Here is an 11,922-nt window from a genome sequence, read left to right as displayed (position 1 = left end):
AGGCTCCTTCTTAACTTCCATTGTCGCCTTTCCGCTTCTCAAGGTGATTGCTAGACATTACTCTTTCCCTGCATTCCCCGGGTTGCATAAGAGCTCAGTTGAGCTCGGCAGTGTTCCCTGTGGTTTATTTTTCAGCTCTCCCGCAATCTGTCCTATTTAGATTTCCAAGTTACGGATGGAAGTGATCTAGTTTTGGAGGACCATCTCATTCTTTTTGATGTACTAACAACTTCTCTAGAGAGAATGATGGTGGTGTTTGAGAGCTGCTGGCTTATTGTTGCTGTTGATCGTTAGTTCTTTGGAAAAATCCTGGCGGTCCTTCTTTTTGCGCTAGAGGTTGATAACCTTGTTGTTGGTTATTTTTCCTAGCAAAATTAGGGTGGTTTCGGCACCCAGGGTTGTACATGTTTGAAAAAGGGTTGTTCTTTTCAAAGTAGATCGACTGCGAATTTCGTGGACACTCTTCAACCTAATACGATTCTCCACATGTAGCACAACTGGTGCTTGTCTGTTCTATTGCGTTGACTTGCCCTCTTTGCATTCCAGGATTGTGGATTGCGATGCCCTGTAACAAATTTATCATCGCATTCATATGATTTTGCAAAGATGCGATGGCACCATTATTTGCATTATCTTCTCTGGGTTTTGCTCGTTGATCGCTTTCTTGACAATCTTCATGGCAGCTGTCAACGATACAGAATTTATTCCATGATAGAAAATCTCCATTTGGAGGCAATCCGGCAATCCATTGTGTGGGCAGTCGTGCACTAATCTCTTGAACCTCGCTCATTCGTCACTGAGCGATTCGTCTTCTTCTTGTTCAAAATTGGTGATTAACTTCCTCTTTTTGGCATTCTCTGTAGGAGGGAAATACTTCTTCATAAACCTCTCCATAACCTGCTTCCATGAAGTTATCTTTCCTGGTTCGAGGAAGTATGCCCATTTTCTTGCTTTATCGCATAGTGAAAATGGAAATAGCATGAGTCCAACTTTTTTAGCGGAGATATTAGGGAACACAAAAGGGTTACAAATTTCAATGAAGCTTCGTAGGTGGGCATGCAAATCTTCACCACACCGTCCTCTAAACTGTCTTGCTGTCTATATCGTTTGTAACATTATCGGCTTCATCTCGATCCTTGATCCATCCAATGCCGGTCTCATAATTCCTGGGGAGAAATCATACAAGTTTGGTGATGCATAGTCCCAGATGGGTCTATTGTGATCATTTGCCAGTAGGATAGGATTTTCCATTATGTTGTTTACATTTGCGGCTCGTTCTTCCGGTTGTTCAGCCAATATGGGAGTTCTTCCTTATTGTCAACGTCTGTTTCTCTGTCTTCTGCAAAATGTTCTTTCGATCTCTAGGTCGTAATTGGGCTTAGGAGGGTATCATTCGCTCATGCGACACTTGTTTCTTCCTTTACCAAAGGAATGGCAATGCATAAAGGTTGAAAGCTGCAAAAAAAATCAAAGAGGTTTGATGTTAGTACAAGCTATACCGTAGTCCCTGGCAACGGCGCAAAAAACTTGATGCATAAAATTGTGATGTGATGGTATGTGTTATGCGGTGATCATGCAATTTTTCCTAACAAGGCCCAAGTATAAGCCTTCTTAGGTTTCTTGATGAGTCCAAGGTCGAACACAGGGACTATTATATAGATATGCGACAGACTCTTTGATTCTATTGCTGTGGTAAAAATTAGTGAAATGGATAGTGTTTTGTTTTAGATTTTTTCTATGCGACAGAGTTGAACGCGGAGGGATGAAAGCGTAGAGTTAGAACAAATATGCGATGAAGGGGTTGAGAACGGTTTAGCTAACATTTCTAAGATTGTGCACAAGTTATGCGATCATGCTACACACAAATATCAGTACTACATTTCTCAATGCAGAATGCCACAATTCCTATTTCTAGGACGCATGCGATGTATATGCGAAAATGTCGATAGAACTTGTTTCTAAGCTTCTATTCTTGTTTATGTGATCTAATCTGACTTTCTCAAGCCTTGCTTCTATCTTTAGACTACTCTCTCAAGTATGTCCAAATGATGAATGATGCACACATAAGACAGGGTGGCCGCATACCACCAATCCTATTTCTAGGGCACATGTGATGTGTAAATAGTAGATAGAACTTATGTCTAAGTTTCTACTCTTGCTTATGCAATCTAATCTGACTCTCTCAAGCCTAGATTTTATCTTTAGACTACTTTCTCAAGTACGACCAAAGGGTGAATGATGCATACATAAGACAAGATGATCGCATAAACTGTAAATCTTAAGTCATGCTAGCTAAGTGCTTCTCAACCCATTCAGAAATTTAGCTACTCATGCATGGTATGGAGAGATTGATCATAGATTGAAATGAAGTTTCCATTTTCTGCAAATAAATTACTGAATACAAAATAAAAAATGGATTCGAGAGATAACAAACCCGGTAAGCAATGTCTTGCTTCCCGTGGCCTTTTACACTGCTATTTACCACTTCAACTCTGATCTAGTTGTGGATTCTTGCTTCGCAAGGGTTGGCCCTCTCTCCTTTGTTTTGCTTTTCGGCAGTCCCTCGATCTGTCCGAGAGTGATTTCTCTAGCCTTGTTTCTCGTCTCTTTGCTCTCTCCATCCTTTATGTATATGTATAAGTATGTGCGGGAATGGACTAACTAACTCACTCCCTTTTCTCTCTAGTGGCCTTCGGTATTTAGATTTCAAGGTGAAGCAGCTTTTCTTACAATGATTGCAATGATGGGCGGCATTAATTTTCCTATTCTGTTGCGCCATTTAAAAGTCACCGAAAGTTCAATGTACTTGCTACAGTGTGGTTTTTAATGACTTGTCAACTAAATTCGGAATCGACCATTATTAGCTTTACGTCCCATTATGAATTATTATTTTGTCGCCTTGATGCGAGGTCTTTATGCGATCACCTTTTCAAGAAAACTTCTCATAATCGCATGACTTGTGATCGCAACTTCTAGCGTGCTGCCGCATTGTACCTTTGGATCGCAATTTCATATGTGCCATCGCATTGTAACGCACAAAATAGGTAAATTAACTGCTTTTATGCAATGAGCAGTCGCGATCACATTTCCTTTCAGTTTAGCACTTTTGGACATGATATTGTCTATTTTACCATCGCATTCTCTCATTGTTTTACTTATTTGAGTTGTAATGACTTCTATTTCTACTAGTTATCAGAGTTGAAGATGCATTTTAGAGCTTCGTGCTTGAGCTATCCAAATGGTTGTCCAAACATTCCCTGCATGGACTCCATGATCTCACGTGCAGGGACCATAAGCTCATGCTTCTTGGCCAAAACATCGTTCACACTGGCCAAGATGTAATCTTGGGCCTTCTCGTTCGCCCGTGTCCATTTCTCATATGTCTCCCAAACATTTCGAGCGGCGGTCATCGATGATAAGAATGGTATTAATCGTGTTTTTTCGACCAGTGTAGTTTTCGCTAGTCAATTTATCGTCACTTAATAGAGCTAACTTGGCTGTTGCCATTTTAAAGTTGCTGAAAAACATGAACAAACTTAATAAGTCTATGCATTACCACTTTTAACACCAATTTTAGTTTAGCAAAATAGCTACAATGTACTCTAAGTGAATTGACATCTATTTTGCAATGATGCCCCAATAAGGCAGGACAAAAGTCACCGGTGGGGTGATCAAGTGCCTCTTCACTGGGATGAGACAGTCTTCACCATTAGACAGAAACAACTCTTGTAATTGACTCTAATAGTCACCATTTTTTGGTCCAGAACTGTTAACCTTTAACAATTTTGTGTAAGTATAACCCCTCATTTTAGGCCCTAGAGTCCCGCCCTAATGCACCCACCATAGGGAAAAAGTAGATTAGGACAAAAGATTAAAGCAACCTTATCCTATATAGGAGATTAGATAAAGAGTCGTGCAAAACTACCATCCTTTAAGGGGACACTCCCAGGGTGCCTCAAGGCGAAGCACAAAACGTTATCCAATCTAATGAGAGAGACCGTGGGATATGTTATCACATGTCATGTTCCCACTTACTATGAACATTCTCTCTATTCACCTTAGTATTGACCTACCCAAACACCATCATTTAGAGGGACACTCCCAGGGTGCCTCGAGGCCGAGGATAGATCTCATGGTGTGAACATTTGGGAGAAACATGAAGAGGTTTAAATGAAGTATCATATACCCCAAGCACCTCCCACTGAATGTTCTACCTATGGATTCATTAACTTAGACAATCCGACTACTGATTTTATCTAAGTGTAAGTTTAATTTGCTAAAAAAAACTCTCGCTTTTGATAATTAACAAGTTCGAATCAAGTCCCATTAAACACTTTAACGGACTATCATCAAATTTGCATGCATGCATCAAATCTATCTAATTCACTTTTCCAAGTAGGTTCCCAGGTAGGGGTTGAAGGAAATCAAATCCGAGATTTCCATGAGCAGTGGAAAATAGATTATTCTAAAGTACAATCATGAATGAACATTACAAATTACAGTCATAAACAAAACAAACAGTTATGCAATCAGTACAAAAATCACAACATGAACAATCAAATAAACAAGGAGAATGCTACGAACATTTGTCAACTCGTCTCCACGGCCCTTGCTCACGAATGCTCAAACACAGCAACCTCGAATGCTCGAAAACACAACCAGAACACTACATGAACACTTTATGCTCTTCCTCAGCGATTGCCTTGGTCATGAACACTCTAGCAAGAACATGAATAGCCTTCACAAAACCTTGACAACGTCGAGTTGAGTATGACACCACCAAGAAGGTTACCTTGGTATTCTCGGTGTGAGAATCCAGAGGATGGGCTCTGTATGGACTTAGAATGAGGCAGACGAAGAAGGAATGAACAATCATGTACATGATTGGGCAAGTGGGAGAAGACAGAAACCTATGACATAGGTCGATGCCCAATCGTTTAGCTAAAGCTAAGCGATCGTCTAGCAAAAGCTAAGCGATCGTTTAGCTTAGTGTCTGTCGCCTACAAAACACTACACGATCGTTTACTTCGCTCAAGCTGTCGCTTAGTAAATCAGTATTTACTAGACAAGCTCCATGAGTTTCTTTTTCTGAGAGAGAAATTTCAAAACATTTTTCCCAAAAACTTACTAAAATTAGGAAAACAATTTTCCTTTTATCCCACGGTTACCATGAACCACCAATAACCACACACTCAATTGGTTATTAAAGAAAAAAATTTAATTATCCAAGAATTAATATTATTATAAATATAAATGATAACCAATTTATCATACTATATTTATAACCTATAGTTTTAATATTTCATCTCATGAACATATAAGCCATAGTTTTTTTTTTTTCTATTCCATGGTACTTAATGTAAATCTCATTTACATCAATCCTCCACTAGATGTATCTCATACATAATATCGATTATATCAATTATAATCAAAATACCTCTTGTCAATTTGAACATTTCAAATCAAAACCAAGAACTGATCCTCAACTGAATCTATTAAGCTACCAAGGGGACCTTATGGACCTGTAGCTCGAAGCTCCAATGGTACGTGAATAACTGATTAAAATCTTTAGTCACGGGATCCACCATCCATTAATTGCCAGATACTCCACTAAAAATCAACAGTTGAACTCTCTTTACTACATATATATTATGTGTCCATCTTAACCAATTAGAAGTGCGACAATCCTTCACAGATCGCTCGTAAGTACAGCTCGACCAATAACCGTTATGCCTCTGTAGTTTCATCTAACTCCTTAAGTACCACTGATCCCTCTAATGAACATAAATCATAGCCTACTATGACCGAGTCCTCTCTTCCAAAGAGAAGTTATGGCCACTATGTTCAAGCCCCGGAATCAGCCCTTAAGGGATCAATCTCTCTACTTATCCCTGCTTCGGGAAAGGAGTGAATTCCATATTGTGGATTGAGTTCCCAACTCCCAGATCAGAAAAATCCCCAAAAAGGTAGGCATGTTGAGTTGGCAATCTGGCCACTCTTACCCATACTAATCAGGACCGCCCTCAAAGACAGGAGTTCCCAAAACACCCAGGATTAAGGTCGTGTCATCTATGGTTGTTTAGGTGAGATGTATGTCTCTAGTATCAATGACGTTATATATAGATTCTAGTCATCTCGTGGTCTAGGTTTTATACAAATTCTTTGTATAGGACACCCTCGCTCGTATGTCTCCATATGAATGGCTCGGATCTATCATCTGTAGTAGTTTACAACACTTGCAAACCTCTACAAAGCGGGCCGTATACGTAGTGTCACCAGGATTAGGTATCCCACCTTAATCCTTATACTACAGACCTATTTAGGTTATCACTTAAGGCATGATCCACTTGTATATCACATATACATGCTTAAGTTCACATAAGATAACCAAGGAGCTTTGTTTATTGGATATGAGTAAATGCCAGAATTAAATAACACTTATTTTATTCATCAAACAATGTGTATCTTTACAAAATAACGAGACTCCGAGAGAATTAGGACAACAATCCCAATAGGAGTGTTCCATTTTTGTCAGCTTAAGTACTCCAGCCTAGACAAAACCCGCCTTAGACAAAAGGTCCCTTATAGATAGATTTGGTACATATTTAATCTTTTATTAGTCAATTTAATCTTATTAAACTAATTAAAAGATTAACTTAGGTTTCTAATCTCATTAGAACCGTGATCTTAGGTCTATCTCCAACAAATTTTAGAACTCTTTTAAAACATGATTTAGGCCTAAGCTAGACTAGTTCTAATTGATTTTAGTTCTAATTTCCATTATAAATCTTATAAAAGGAAACAACCAAAATCATCCACATTGCTAAGCTAGACTAGGTATTTATAACTTTTATAAATTCAAACTATGTGTCATATTTCATGCAATGTCCATTCATTACTATATAACTCTTATATAAAATGTAATGAACTAAGCATACATGCTTCCATACACCGTTATACTATAACATTTATAATATAAAGATGATGCATGCATAAATATAACTTTTATATTATATGATGCATGAGCATGCTCTTATGTAATTTAATCATGCAAGCTACTATATCATATCTCTTACAATATAGAGATGATGCATGACAAATGCATGACTTATGGTGGGATTTAAAACATACTATATGACATATAATTTAAACATACATCTCATGTACATTCACCAAAATTAATAGACCGGGATGATTAGCCTAAAAAATCGGAAATAAAAACTATCTATTACATAAACCATCGAGTAAACTGGTTCAAATAGGTGAACTAGGTCTTGAACCGCCCGGGCGAAGCCTTGCTTCTTGATCGTGTAGATTTCTTTACCCCCATCATTTACACGATCTAGTAGCCAATGCAAACCGATTGAGTAAACACTTTACTTGTTCGTTTAGCATCAGCCATATGATCGTTTAGTAAATGTACACAATCGAGTTAGAACTTTTCTACTCGAGCATTTAGCCAATTCTAAACGATCGTTTAACCTGGGCTACACGATCTGACCAACACTTGGTCTTCTTCTTACTCGAAGTAAACTCCATCTCCATGCCTTGAAGCTTCATCACGAGCGACTCTTACAGACTCAAACTCTTTGAATTACACACTCGATAGCATTTTAATATGCCAAAAAACACAGGACCCTTACAATTAACTTTGAAATTTAAAAGAAAGCAATAACCAGAGGCAATCATCCCAGAAACTCCATTAATCCACATCCATAAAATACATTTAACAGTTAAACATAATGTAGACATGCTTAAAACCCACCAAGAATATAAATGCAATTCAATACATCAATGGATTTGGAATATCAGAACAACCTGGCTTTGATACCAAATGAAGGATCTCTTATTCAAGAGAACCAGTGAGTGGAAGCAAGATCTTTCCAAGCCCATTGTGAAGAATTGATGCATTCACAAATTGTAACGCTAAAATGTGTCTTTTACTTACAGCATGCGAACAAATATGAATATGGATGAATGAACAACAAGCTCATGTTGTATAAACTTGATGACGTAAAGATGGAAATGGAATGTGGATGCTGTGTTATGCATTATTACTTCTAAATATATGCGTTGTTAACTATATGCTTGTAGTATGCTATAGAGTAATGCGTTGTCACAAGTTTCCTTGCGCTGAAACCAAGTATAATTCCAACGCAAGTTTCTCAGAGTAATCCGAGGTCAAACACAGGGATTTTTTTCGTTAATGTGTTACTTTCGTGATATATGCGACCGGTTTTACAATTAACAAAAGATTCGGTTTGTACATGAATTTAAATTTCAATAAATATAAATTGCGTTGATAAAATAAAAGTGTGATAAAAGTAAAGTCCTAAACCATTATGATACAAGATACAAGATTCATGATACATGATACTGAGTTCGAGACTGACTGTGAAGTTATTCAAAGGATCGTGGTATGCGATGGCAAGTCTTTATGTATGAATCAGAAATAGAAAGAAATAGATGTAACTAAGGTTCCATTTTCCCTTGGCATACACCTCTCTGTGATCAGCCGCATTCCCATATCTCTATGGTGAAACAGGGATGAATGTGATGAATGCAAGGTTGCTTCCATCTCTGGAAGTACTTCTCGCTTTAGTTAACGTATTCTTCCAACCCTCTTTCGATAGGCGGAATGGCATCCACTTCTGCTCTCACAGGTGAAGATGCCGTCTAGTATGCTTTAGCTAAACATAATTATTTCCTTAACACGGATTAATTTACTTGCTTAATTCTTATTAATTACCCAGGGAATTAAGAAAACATCATAGAGAAAGTGAATCATGGATGAACGAAAATAGACAGAGAGATGATAATGGAAATGATCATAACAATTAATACTAAGATTAAGCGTCTGATACATGGTGTGAATGATAAAGTAAAGAAGATGAGTACAAGTGATGAAAACGAGATAGAAACAAATACAGAAGAGTGTCAACGTCTTGACACAGATTTGGATGGAGGTTTTGCTTGCCTGCGTATGGAATAGATGAAGAGAAGAGCTTCCCTCTCAGGCTTGCTCGTCTGGTAGAACTGACCTTCGTATAGAGCTTCAACAACGGGGATTGAAAGGATTCTTTTCCTGGAGACTCACTTTTCGGCCTTGTCTCTTGATTATCCCAGATCTACTCTGATCAGGCGCTCAGACCAGTCTCTCTCTCAGATCAGTATATACACGTCTCCCTGTATCAAGTATCTCTTTTCAATGGAATTGCAAAAGCTCTTTATAGGCGAAGCTTTGACTCTTTGCAATGTGGTCCCCACTTTATTGTTAAGGTAGTTTCTGAAATGGTGGAGTGAATATTCCTTCTGTTACGCAATCAATCCCGTAAAAAATGCACAACTGAATGCTATACACACGTCAAAATCCGCCGCAATTGTGTTGCTCTTTACATCTTCAATTGTTTGCCCGCATGCGGTGTTGTTTTTTATTACCGCATGCGGTTGAAATTGCATTGATCGCAAAGCTCTTGATCGATTGTCGCATGCGACGTCATTGCGTTGTTCATCTCTTCATTATTGATTGATGGGTGCAATGTGACGTAAATGCGTAGTTCAGTTTATCTTTGAGCCATGAACACATGCGATGACTTGATTTCCTACAAAACAGAACCGAAACATTCTTTTCTACCATCGCAGTGGTGTCAATGGGTGTATTGACGACAATTTATAATTCTCGCATTTCTTAGCCAAATTTCATACTATCGACGCAACTTTTCTTCCTTTTGGCCGCAATATCTAAATAAAACAATATAAATATCTTGTATTTCTACGTTAACACAAATGAATGAAGTTGTATTTATACGTTAACACAAACAATATAAATAACTTGTATTTCTACGTTAACACAAATGAATTAGCTTCTATACAAAGAAAACAATGAATGAAGTTGTCTTTTTTATTTGATTCAGACGGGTGCACGATTAAAAATTAACACCACGTTTCCATTAACACAAATGCATATTTGCAGAGGACGGGCAACAACGCATGTATCATCGCAACACACCCCTTAACTCAATGCATTTCTGGAGGACGAGTGCATGGTACTTCTACCAGCGCAACACTACCTCAACATAGTGCGTTTTTGCTAAGGACGGGATAACAATACATATGAGCGCAACACACCCCTCAACGCAATGCATTTGGGTAGAATGAACATAAAGTGTATCTTGTTATCACAAAATGCACCCATCATCGCGTTGCATATCAAATTTTATTTTTCCTTTTTAATTCATCAATAACGCAAGTCGAAAAGTATTTGCGATGTTCATTGTTTTATTCAGTCATTCACAAAAATTTTAAGAACAACGCTACTAATGCATACAAATTAAAGAAATTAAACATGACATGGAAATACATGCATTAAGGGCTAATTCTAATAAGCAGTAAATAACGCAATTTAGAAAGAAGTAAATGAAAGATATAAAGAAAGCAATTAAACATAGATATAAGGATGTTGATTGAAAGAAGTTTTTCATAGTTACCGCAATAGCATCCTCGCAAGCGGTTAATCCTGCTTGCCTAAGTCGATGGTCTCCATGTGTCGATCCACATCTCCCCCAAAGTAGGGTTTAATTCGTTGACCATTGACTTTAAATGCATTGCTTCCATTTTCAGTTGTCAGCTCCATTGCGCCGTGAGGAAAGATAGTCTTGATGCGGAATGGCCCAAACCAGTGGGATTTCAACTTCCCTGGAAACAATCGCAAACGCGCGTTAAACAGTAATACCTGTTGACCTTTGATGAATGTCCGGTTTTTTATGCGGTCGTCATGCCACTTCTTGGTTCTCTCCTTATAGAGCTTGGCATTTTCATAATCGTCCCTTTTCCACTCGACTACTGGTTCAATTGCAACTTTCGGACTCTCCCCGCACTTGCTAGATCAAAGTTCAGCTTCTTGCATGCCCACATTACCTTGTGTTCCAACTCGAGAGGCAGATGACAAGCTTTTCCAAAGACCAGGGCATATGGGGACATGCTGATTGGAGTTTTAAAGGCAGTCCTATATGCCCACAGCATTTCGTTGAGCTTGGGTGACCAATCCTTCTGGAGGTACTGACTACCTTCTCCAAGATAGTTTTGATCTCTCTGTTAGAAATCTCTGCCTGCCCATTAGTTTGTGGGTGATAAGCGGTTGCAACTCTATGGCTGACGTTAAATTTAGTCAACAAATTGGTGATTATGTGATTGATGAAATGTGAGCTTTCATCACTGATTAAAGCTAGGGCGTTCCATATCGGGCAAAGATATTATTCTTGAGAAACTTCGCCACCTTAGCCGCATCATTCTTAGCACATGCAACGACTTCAATCCACTTTGATACATAGTCAACCGCGACCAGGATGTATTGATGACATTCTGACGGCAAAAATGGGCCCATAAAGTCGATTCCCCATACATCAAATAATTCAATCTCCAAGATTGACGTCAAAGGCATTTCATTTTTTCTAGACATGTTCCCCGTTGTCTGATATCTATCGCACTGACAGCATAGGCATAGGCGTCCTTGAATAGAGTTGGCCTGAAATAGCCACTCTGTAGGATTTTTGCGGCAGTCCGCTGCCCCCCAAAATGTCCTTCATATGGGGACTCATGACAAAGCTCCAAAATGTGCTTGACTTCATGCTCAGGAATGCATCGACGTAAAATATGATCAGGTCCAAGTCGATACAGGAAGGATTCGTCCCATAAATAAAACTTGACGTCATGTCCAGCTTCTTCTTCTATTGGTATGTGTAGTCTTCTGGTATTTGGCCGCAAACGATGAAGTTTACAATGTCCGCATACTAGGGAACATTAACACATACCGACATCAGCAACTCATCAGGGAATCTTTCTTCAATATCTTTTTCTTTCTCCTGAACCTTGCAATTTTCTAATATTGACAGATAATCAGCGACTTGGTTCTCAGTGCCTTTC

The 11,922-nt window shown here is 38.5% G+C and overlaps 1 non-coding gene across 1 annotated transcript; it reads left to right on the top strand.

Moving 5' to 3' along the window:
* The first annotated feature begins 742 nt into the window (after positions 1–742).
* On the top strand, positions 743–849 carry LOC120078830 (small nucleolar RNA R71). The gene has a single exon (XR_005482112.1). It is a non-coding gene; the product is annotated as a small nucleolar RNA R71 (small nucleolar RNA).
* Positions 850–11,922: the final 11,073 nt, after the last annotated feature.

Source organism: Benincasa hispida, chromosome 5, assembly GCF_027475165.1.
Source record: "Benincasa hispida cultivar pf3 chromosome 5, pf3_genome.v1.1, whole genome shotgun sequence".
In the NCBI taxonomy this organism is placed as follows: domain Eukaryota; kingdom Viridiplantae; phylum Streptophyta; class Magnoliopsida; order Cucurbitales; family Cucurbitaceae; genus Benincasa; species Benincasa hispida.
Note: the sequence above shows the minus strand (reverse complement) of the source record. Positions and strands in the feature narration are given on the sequence as shown.